Genomic DNA, 8,129 nt, shown 5'->3' with positions numbered 1-8,129 from the left:
AATAAAATAAAAAGTGCAACATATAATACCGGGAATTTGGAAAGGTTGACACACATAAATTATAATATTATCGTGATTTCCCCAAATTTTGAAGTATTAACTATGGGACCAGCACAGTGGTATGGCGGTTAAAGCTGCCACCTGGAATGGCATATTGTGTCTTCCAGTGCAACTGCTTGATAATGGCCTGAGAAAAGCAACGGAAGACGGCAGTGGAAGAGCTTGGAACTCTGTCCCCCATGTGGGAGATCTGGGTACAGCTCCTGGCTCCCCTCTTCAGCATTGCTCTGTCGTGGCCATTGTGGCCATCTGGACAGCTGAACCAGTGGATGGAAGATTCTCTCTCTCTCTCCTCTCTCTCTATCTGCTCTCTCTCTTTACTTTCTATTGCTCTTTCAAATAAATAAATGTGTTTTAAAATACCCAACACAGGTTCAGGATATTAGATGTCACACTGAGCTTATGGTACATAGTTCAAACATTTATGTATGTTGTTGTAAGCCATTTACCTAGGTAAATAATAAACGAGTGAAAGAATACATAAGCTGGTCATACCAGCCTGACCGTTTTTCAGATGTATTTCTGAGCACGCTGAATAAATGAACAGATTCAATTCAGCCAACATGTCATGAATTGCTTATCATTGTTACTGCTCCAAAAATCACTGGTTAGTAAACTCAGTCAGAGCTACACCAGGCATTTTGTACAAGGTCACACCACTGCGTTTAAGATTCTTCCTCATGCTACTTGTATGAAAATCTGTGTATTAGATGAAAGTGTTGTCGGTGTTATTTATTTTCTGAGTGACTCAAGCAGGAAGTAAACAACATCACAGAGATAAGTATTACGTTTGTATTCAGATGTTGTTTGTAAAATAAAGAGAAAAATAGATATATGTCAGTATGGTGTGAATTGGAATTTTTCTAAATTGAATGTGTATTAAATTTTATATATCCTATCAAGGGATCATTTAGAGATAATGTCAATAAAACAGAGTTTTGTCACAAGATGATGATCTCCTGCTGTTACATAACCATGAATACACAGCCAAGCTGTTTATTTTCAAAGCAGGAAAAATCAATCCTGAAATTACATTCCATAACAGTGATTTTAGTTCTATTATATAAAATGATGCATGTTGATTTAATAATTTTGCCTGATGGATGTTTGAGCAAGAAAATGACAGATGTTCCCTGCACTGCTACAAGCCAGAGGTGTTTTGAAGGGTTCAGAGACTATACCTGGTATATGCTGTCCAATCACAAGCATTCATCCAAAAAAGAGTTGATGATGCACCCCGCATTATAATCTACACCTTTGCAACTAAAATGATTTATGACCTCTTGAGCATTCTGTGGCTTTTAACTTTAATCAGGGAATAGTGGTCATGTTTGTGGCCTCTAGAACAGGATACATGCAGTACTAAGAAAGTGAATCAGCAGCCAGAAAAGTATAGACAGGTCTATTGCACTTGGTAGTAATCATGACACAACTTTCATTTTAACTCCAGATGCAATTGTGTAGTAATTATAAACTCAGGTCTAGGATTAGAAAACATTTCAAAGTTTCACACAGTCTAGAGAAGGCCCAAACACAACAAACTTTCAGAAAGAAAAAAATAATACACAAAGGTTACATGAGAATGTATCCAATAGCACCTGTAGGTTCATATTAGTGGTTGTTTATGAAGCATTTTATTAATATTTACTCATTCATTTCACGTTTGCAAGCATAACGGTGAACTGAAGAGCGACAGAGTGAAAATGTCAATAAAGTGTTTGTTCTGATTCACATTCCATATACTTCTATCCAATTATGTCACAAATTTTTTCATCCTTGAAAATGTTCTTGCTTTTTAATAACATGACTTAACATAGTTATTTCTTTTTTTAAGTTGTACTTATTTTTATTGAAAAGTTAGATATACAGAGAGGAGGAGAGTCAGAGAGGAAGATCTTTCGTCTGATGATTCACTCCCCAAGTGAGCGCAACGGCCGGTGCTGCGCCAATCCCAAACGAGGAGCCAGGAATTTTCTCCAGGTCTCCCACATGGGTGCAGGATCCAAGGGTTTGGATCGTCCTTGACTGCTTTCCCAGTCTACAAGCAGGGAGCTGGATGGGAAGTGGAGCTGCCGGGATTAGAACCGGCACGCATATGAGATCCCAGCACATTCAATACAAAGACTTTAGCCACCAGGCGACCACGTCAGGCCCTAGATCATTATTTCTGAAAGAACATTTAAAATATTCCCTAAAATGAGAAAGTGTAATAACAAATGGATTTCAAAGCTAAGATACAAAATTTATTTAGTCACAATACTTAGACATCAATATAAAACTAAACACCTCCTTAAGTAATTTTTCAGAACTGACTGAGTAAGAGTTCAGGTTAATAGCATTGATTTTTCTGAGGTGCCACATAATAGCATGTCTATTTCTTACCCAACTTATAAACAATTAATAAATAGAGCGAGAAAACCAATGCAATTCACTTAAAGGAATAGGGTTGTACACAGATTACATAGGTAACAAAACCATCTTGATCCCAAACTGAATATTTTGACATGTCCACCCAATAACAATGTACAATAACAATGTAGATCATGTCCAGTGTAATTTTATCCTGTAAGACCGAAGAGATGGAGAATCCTAGCAGAACTGCACTTGGGTGCATTTCCAAGAGAACAGGATAAGAAGACTATACCACCAACAGCTTTGTTTCCCTTTGTTTCCCATTGTTTATCAACAGGCAATTTGTTTGAAGCAAGATTTGGTAACATCAGAATTGTTGGACTGTTAGAGCTTCCTTACATAAAGAAAATTTCATCTTCTATTATTCAATACAGTACTGTGCCAATCATCCCTAACTCTATTAATATTGTCTTTTCTAGAAAGAAGTTGCTAATACTTTTTCAATCTCAGTACAAGCAGATGTAATATGCTTTATAAGAAATTATGTCAATTCTTAGTGGCTTCAACAAAAAACAATTTGCCATTCCTCAACATTTTTGTGTTGACTTTTTTCCTAGTATTAAGTGAGGTCTTTGACACTGGACTGGATTGGTCAACAGATCTGAGGCTTCTCACTGCTGTGGGATCTCTTGCTGATTACTCACTGCAACATGTTTGTTTTTCTTCAGTTTCTCCATCTGCAGGATGCCTCAGCCTCCAGGCTCCTTCATTATCATCTGTGATCAGAGTATAAAACCCTATGATCCAGCTATCCCACTCCTAAAATACATACAAAGGATATAAAATCTAAATATGAGAAAGCGGCCTGTACTTCTATATTTACAGCAGTACAATCTATAATGACAAAGACATGGAAACAGTCCAGTTACCCATCAAAAGAGGAGTGGTTTAAGGAACTGGGGAACATCTACTCTGTGGAATAATACTCTGCCATTAAAAAGGATGAACACCTACCTTTTTTGCAACCAAATAGTCACAACCAGAGACCAGTATGCTCAGTGAAATAAATCAGTTCCAAAAGGACAAATATTATATGTTCTGTCTGATATAAGGCAACCTTCATGCAAAATATAAGTTTGATAGGAGCATAGGTAAACATGCATGCATATATAGTAATCTAGAGGAACTGAAAAATAGAGACTATTATATTGACAGGTGAAGATACAGTGCAGTATGTATCTCTAATTCCAAATCAAAGGAGGACTCCCAATGGAACTGTTAAATGCATCTTGACAATAGGATGCTGGACTGTGCCATCCTTCATACCTACCAATGTCAGGATAGACTTAAATAGTGGAATGATGGACTGTTTTAAAGGACTATACCACTATAATAAAACTTTTTGCAACAAGGCAGAAAAAAGCACATGCTTCCAGATTCTTGATGAATGCCAGAACTACTTGTATGCTGTCACTTCCATCAGATGGACATTAGAATGAGTCACAGACCCCCACAGAGGGAAAACATTCTCCACCTCTAGAATGAAAATACAGGCTGCAGATGATGATAATGATGATGATTGAAAAGGCAGATAGTTTTTACAGAGAGAGGGAGAGACAAAGAATTTCCATCTGCTCATTCGCTCCCTAAGTGACCTCAACGGCCGGAGCTAAGCTGATCTGTAGGTAGGAGCCAAGAGATTCTTCCATGTCTCCCACACAGGTTCAGGGGCCCAAAGATGTGTGCCGTCCTCTACTGCTTTCCTAGGTCACAAGCAGGGAGCTGGGAAGTAGATCAGCTGGTACATAAATTAGCACCCGTAGGGAATTCTGGGATCTTTTACAGGGGAAGATTTAGCCACTGAGCCATCTTGTTGGGCCGATTGTAGAATTATTTTTTCAGTGAAATTATGGATGTGCTATTGCAAATATCAGAGGGATTTCCATGATTCCAGTTTCCACTCCTCTTTCATCACAGCAAAAGATAACCACACTCAAAACTAATGTATTACTCCTGAGCCTTCTGCCTCCAGACTTCCTTTTTCTGTCTCCTTGCTCTGTCTTCCTAAACTAATTTTATCTAATCTGTGGATATGAACAGCTCATAATGGATTATTGTCCACATGGGACCTCTCTTGGGTACAACATTTAATCCCCTCTCTCCTCTAATTGGTATGTCCTCATGTCAGATCTTAACATATTTTTCATCTTCAACTGATTACAACTTACTGTTCTCAATACTATATTTCAGAGACACAAATGAAACTAATGTATTTATAAGTACACTAGCATTTGGAGTGATATTTACAAGTGAAAAGCTTTGTAATTTTAGAAAACAAATTCATTGGTTGACAGTTTGTAACCCTGCAGATTTAGTATTTTCATTTTTCAGGATAACACTAAGAGCACTGTTACATCTTTAACATATAGCCATGCTGAATGATTTAATTAAGGGATTCATGTTAGCAGCCATTATGCAAATAGAATTCTGATGCTTAGAACTCCAATCAAAACCAACTTGAACGCAAAGCTAGTGTGTACCATGCAGAAAGACAAGCTTCAGTGAAAGGTTGACATTCACACTGAGTGCTTATGGAAAGTACTATTTTTAACACTGTCTCCACAACTGTGAAGTCCACAATTATTATTAATTTCAGAAAATTAAGAAAGAATTGGCATACACAGAAAAAAGAAAACCCCCGCAGACAAGACAACAACAAATAAATACTGAAAGCTCAAATAGGTACATTTTTCTTGAATATGAGACTAATACTAGTCTACCTGGGAATCTGACACACAGCTTGACAGAAATATTACTCTTGCTGTTTCTAGTAAGCTCACAAAGCCCGCACATGCTAATGGGAAGAAATTGCTGAAGTGAGCTGTTCTGAATTCCACAGCCTCGTCCTCTGATACCTGTCCTAGATTCTTGGTGCTAAATCATGTCTCCTGTATTTTTGAGGATTTCAAACGACCATCTCTAACCTTCGACTTAATATTACTGCTCTTTGTTGACTTCATCAGTGACCTGTGCAGGGCAAAAATACAGGAGACAGCATCCTGCTTTATGGCTCTCTGTTTTATGCTTCTGGTACTGTCCAAACTTCCACACAAGGGGACTTTAAAACTGTGTAAATGATAGCTTCCTCATCCTGGAGGCCTGGATCCAAAACCAGCTGTCAGCAGAGTTTGTTCTCCCAGAGAGATGGCAAGGACCATCTATTTCCAAAAATATCTGTAAGTTTCAAGTACGTGTAAGCATCCTTGCCTTGGAGATGGCAAGTTTTCAGCTAACTTCTTCATGTATCTTTTGCTCTCAGCAGGTTTCTTTCTCTGAGTAAATGTTTTTCTTTCTTCTAATATGTCAATCATATTGAATTACGATCCAGTCTAATGATTTGATTTTTTTTTCTGAATCCACATGCAAAACCCTTATTTCCAAATAAAGTCATATTCACAAGTTCTAGCATTGAGACTTCAACAACTCTTGGTAGAAACACATGAATTTCCCAATCACCATGAATTTGTAGAAGCTTCAAAGTCCTAGACAGAAATAAGTCTATTGTTTGGGATCTACTTGTTAATTTTCCTTCAGCCCTTCTCTTTTAGCCTACTTATCCATTTCTTTCTGCATTCCTGCTCATTGAACAAGCAGTTTTGCAATTTCTATGGCATGTTGTGCTAACATTTCCTTTCACTTGATGACTATTTATCAGTCATGAATAATTGAAACATTAAAAAAAACCCTTGCTGCTTCCTAACTGTGATCTCTCCAAATGTATGAATGAAGCAGCATATCTAATATTTTTTAAACTTGACACCACCTTTCACCTTCTGAAACAGCTGTCTTGAATGGAAGCTCCTCTCACTTTTGCCACATGCTCACATCCTGCTCTGTTGGTTGCAAGGGAGATTATTTTTCCAATGTCTTTGAGCATCTGGCTGACAATGAGTAAGATGTTTTAATCAGCAATTGTGGAAAATTCCAAACTAAGTATAGAACACAAGGCTCATGAATTAGAAGCTGCTGTGCTTTCTTAGGTATAGAGTATGAGCTGGTGGGTTATTACTCACAAGCCAAACCTAATCTGCTGCCTATTCGGTACAGCTCATAAACTGAAATGGTTGTTGTATACTTATATTGCTAGAAGTAATCAAAAGACAGCAATACTTTATGTCAAGTAGATATGATATTCAATAAAAATTTCATTGTTGATAAAGTTTCATTAGGCCGTGCTCCATTTATCATTCACTTAACGTGTTTGCCATGGTGCTTTCACGCTGCCACAGCAGAGCTAAGCAGTTGCAACAGAGACCATATGATTTGCAGGTACCATCTATCCCTTTGCAGAACTGCTCTGATTACACTTCCTTACATCAAAATGTTAAAAAAAAAAAAAAAACCCAAGAGTAAAGAAATGGAAGAGGAATGGACAATTGGTGCTTTAGGTGCCCACATGCAATATCAGAATGTCAGGGTTCAAGGTCCAGCTCCACTTCTGATTCCAGCTTCCTACTAATCCGCACCATGTTAGGAAGCAGTGATGACTTAGGTAGCTTGGTCACTGACCTGGCTTTCCAAATCAACTTGAATCCCTTGACAAACAAAAAAGTCTTACAAGCTTTGTTTTTCTTATCATTGCCCATGAATTGTAATGAGTTTCTGACAGGATGCACAGCATTGTGAGGAATCCTGAAGATAGTCTAGTGCTTGTTACGCCTTTAATCAAAGTTGAAGTTTAATTCATGGTCCACTCTATATGAAATTAAATTCACTCCTTATTCATATTTTCATAGTAGCTACTCAAACTCCAGAGTCCACATCATAAATACCTTATGAACGAATGAGATGACTCACAATATTGCCCCATCATTGCAAACTTGTGAATTTTTTAATATGAAATTGCTGGTAATGCTAGTTCAGTGTGTAAGAAAGAACTACATGCTAGATACCAAATTATCTACATCAAAAACCAGAAATTTAAATGTTTGAAAAGGCTTTGCAAACTTATTTAACAAGCTACGGAACATTGTAGGGTTCATATACATCACTTCCAGTCAATTGGAAAGGATAACATGAACACTACAAAATTCTGGATGCAGATAACAAGCTGTTTGATGCCTATATGAATGCAGATGTACACAAATACTGTGTGAATTGGATTTGGAGTGAAAAACAAAATAAAACAAACAAACAAAACTGAGAAAACCACCAAACAAGAATAAACAAATCAGCCTTTGATTCTTAGTTAATGTAAGAGCAATGCAAATTTGGGAAAGTTATATAATTTTAGTCTGGGTCTTCACATCTCTAAGATAAGTGAGACGATTTTAAACATAAAATTGATTGTAAATGCAGATAGAAAATAGTACAGTTTGTGCTACATAGTATTTAAAATTGGCATAGATGCATATAGATATATGTGCATATATGAAGAGCCCTTAGGCACTTAAGCTCAAATGTTTTAAGTGTATTACTACTTTTGTTCAAACGGTGACTACATCTTATACCTCTTGAGCAAAATAATTCCATGTAGTAATAATAAACTTAAAAGCAATTGTAATAAAAAATCAAGTACTGAAGTCTCTTCACTTAGGGTAAGGTTAAGTTTATGATTATAAAGTGAATTGAATAAATTGCAAGTATATTTTTGCAAAACTTGAAACTAGAAAGGAGAGATCTGCAGCAAGGAACTCAATGCTTGGTGGGGATATAAT

Source organism: Ochotona princeps, chromosome 11, assembly GCF_030435755.1.
Source record: "Ochotona princeps isolate mOchPri1 chromosome 11, mOchPri1.hap1, whole genome shotgun sequence".
NCBI classification, from domain to species: domain Eukaryota; kingdom Metazoa; phylum Chordata; class Mammalia; order Lagomorpha; family Ochotonidae; genus Ochotona; species Ochotona princeps.
The sequence above is the reverse complement of the archived record's forward strand: the minus strand, read 5'-3'. Positions refer to the sequence as shown.